The sequence below is a fragment of the Glycine max genome, chromosome 2 (assembly GCF_000004515.6).
Source record: "Glycine max cultivar Williams 82 chromosome 2, Glycine_max_v4.0, whole genome shotgun sequence".
NCBI classification, from domain to species: Eukaryota; Viridiplantae; Streptophyta; class Magnoliopsida; order Fabales; family Fabaceae; genus Glycine; species Glycine max.
Window position 1 is genome coordinate 10,130,623 of NC_016089.4, and position 3,530 is coordinate 10,134,152.

Sequence of the window (3,530 nt, forward strand, 5' to 3'; positions counted from 1 at the left end):
TTCAGAGATTAATTAGGTATTTTAATTAGGTTGTTGTGGTTAATTTTTTGTATTGATAGTTAGATGAAGAACCCAATTATAAAACAAATAAGTTCAAAGACCTAATAAAAAAATAGTGCAGAAATCAAATTAAAAATTGTTAAATAATTAAGAGACCTACGGATTGTTATTTTGTATTTTAATTAAATAATACGTATGATATGACAAAAGAAAAATATGATATGACCAAATATTGGTTAGTAATCAATGAACGGTTTTGGTATTACAACACCAAAGGAAAGTTGATAATATTCACCTTTTCTGATGTCTTTTAAAATAATTTTCTAAAAGCAAATAAATTTATTATAAATGATAATAAAGTTATAAATGATAATTTTTTTATTAAATGTCGGTCTAAAATTATTTTATAATTTTTGATTGAATGTTAGTATAAAATTTATTTTATACTTATACGTAACTCTTTTAATTCATGAGACTCGAAACTCAATTTAACTAAAAGATCTTGCTGTATCCACATTCGTTTATAACGAGATGAGAGTAGGCTTCAGTTTTATTTAAGTTTTATAAGCAAGGTTTATACTTAATAATAAACAGTTGCAGTGTACGAAAATATAGTTGCCATTATTTATTATACAGTATCAAAAAAAGTTATTTGCATTATAAAAGAATAGTTTTTGGCACGTTGCAATGTAAACAGTCTTATGACTCATTAGATGCGATCGATGTGACTGCTTGAGTATCATTTTGTCTGTCTAAAATTGACACTTTTTGAGGAGCTGGATCCTAAAAAAAGAAGAAATTATTCAAAGTTGAAATTTATCCCTAAGCTTGGATATTTGTTAATGGGTCTTTTCACGCTATCATTTGAATATTTTATGTTTAGGATGGAATTAAGTTTTTATTTTATAATTTGAAAAGTAAATGGAATGATAAATGCATAATTGTTACCAGTAAAAAAGTAATTTTATAAGTAAAAATTCAAATAAATTCCGTTATGTTTCATTTTAACTTATGTTAGATAGTTTCACAACTAATATAATTTTATTTATTTGATTCCATTACATCCCATTTTAACAATCTTAACAAAACTTAAAGGAGACAAAATTTTATCAAGAAATTCATTATAAATAGGTTTATACATAAATACTTTTTTTTCTCACAAGTATCCTCTTGCAGAGATTACTTGTTCGATGGTTCGATACTAATATAAACATTTTAACTTAGTTAATAAAGTAGTAACATATTTTATTTGTTGGGGAAAAATCCTACACACAATAAAGATCAAAGATAGGAAGACTAAAAGAAATATTAGAGATAGCACCTGAAAGACATACAATGTAATGTGGTTCTATATTCCCGTTTACGTTAACGGAAACATTTTAACAAATGCGTACTATATGAAATAAGAATTAAAAAGTTTTTTTTTGATAAATTTGAAAAAAATCCTCTTCAACTTTACTATCCTACTAGCTTGAGCCTCTCACTAAAAAATTACAAAGAATAATAGCATTCTCGTTTACAGAAAAATCCTCTCATATATGGTTTTTTTTACCGTTAAGGGTTTTTTTTCCTCTGATTTTTTTTCAATTGGGATCATTTTTAAATAATGACCTAAAAGTGAGTAAGTCTTTAGAGGTGTCACACACTTGTTACGATTTCGTATTTTTTTAATTAAAGTCATAATATTATTTATGATTTCCGTAAAATTTTTTTTACGACTTGAAAGTTATAAATAATTTTTTTTTCTTTTAGACTTTAAAGTCATAAAAGCTTTTTTTTTTAATTTTTTTTGTTTTACAACTTTCAAGTTGTAAAACCTTTTTTTAAATGTTAAAGTTATTTGTTTTTTTTTAAATATTTTTTTTATTTTTTTACAGTTTTTTTCTATTTTTTTCAAATTATAAAAAAATTATTTATTTAATTGTCAAAAGTTGTGATACCTAACTTACCCTTTTTGATAATTATTTAAAAACGACTCCCAATTTAAAAAATGAAAAAAATAACCCTAAAAAGTAAAAAAACTCTCATATATCTTAGAATTACATCTTTTCTATTCAAGGAGAAATAAAGATTTACTATAGGGGTCATGTATCCAAATACAAAAGTTTGTAACGGTATTTTGAAGGATTAAAATGAAGATTTACTATCGTTTAACTTTTAAACAGAACACAATGCAGAGCCAAGGATTTGTTGAGCATCTAATGTCCTCTTATGAATTGTGATTTCTTTGGACAAATTAAAACTGCTGGTTTTATCCTTTCTTTTGTCATTAATAATTATTGACACAATTAAGCACCAAATATGTTTTGACATCCATCTAAAACCCTTAAACGTGTAGAGAGAATGTGTGGTTAGAATGATAAATCAACAATGTTAGGTCGTATTCATCATCTAACCACTAACAGATGTACCTTGTTCACTCTCTTTTGTTCATGATAAAGATAAAGATATGAGACGTACTCTCTTTTTTTTTCATGATAAAGATAAAGATATTAGACGTAGATGATGTCTAGAATATGATCTCCAGACATATGTTTGCGTGGCGTTTTTCAAGCTTAGGAGGCTCTTTTATTACAAAAATTGAAGATGAATTGTATTATTGAAAATCACATGAATGAGAGTTTACACATGTGACTCTTACGTAGAACTACATTATATCCTAACAGAAAAACTGACATAACAGATTACCAGCTGTTATACTTAGTAATCATTTAATCCATGGGTGTAGTATCTAATAACATGAAGGCTACTGGGGCCCAATCAGAGAGCTTTAATGCAATAATCTCTTTCATGGCCCTTGGCAATCATATATGGTCACAAATATCATCTTTAGTCCACGATATATTAAAATATAATGCATAGACATTAAAAATGACAACTGCTTAATATTCTGATTTGTTAATTGGAGTGGACCATTAATCTCTTAATTTACACCACATACAAGGTTGCTCAAGCAATAAAGTTCTCAGGATGGCATTATATATTTCTTTTTTTTTCACCATATTATTGACACGATATATTTATTGATGATGAATTTGTGCCAAAAAACCTGATGTCTATCTTTAGTTAGATATTCCTTTTCAATCACGTTTTTTCATTTATAAAACTCAAACTAATGACCTATGACATTATATATTGCGCACAGATCTTCTCTTCTTGGGGTATTAATATCTTATCTGCTCCTGCTTTTTCAGTAATAAATAGCTTATTGACCACAGTATCACATGGTTGCATGCTTAGCCATTGTCTATGGTGGCCTATGTGGAAAAACTTCATTAATTGCTGACTGAAAAAGTTTCAAATTGTTGCATTTTAGAGGGATTGGAGCCTTTTTCTAGCTAAGAAAAATTTAATCAGATACTAAATATGTTCACATTTGAGACGTGAATCAAATGAACATTTGATTGAATCAGGCATTGATTTCAGCAGAATATCAGAATCCACTTGCAAGGGGCTTCTAGCGTGTTATGCTCATTCTAATCTCTGTGAATGGATTTGCGGATAATTGGCATTGGCATGACATAAAAAAA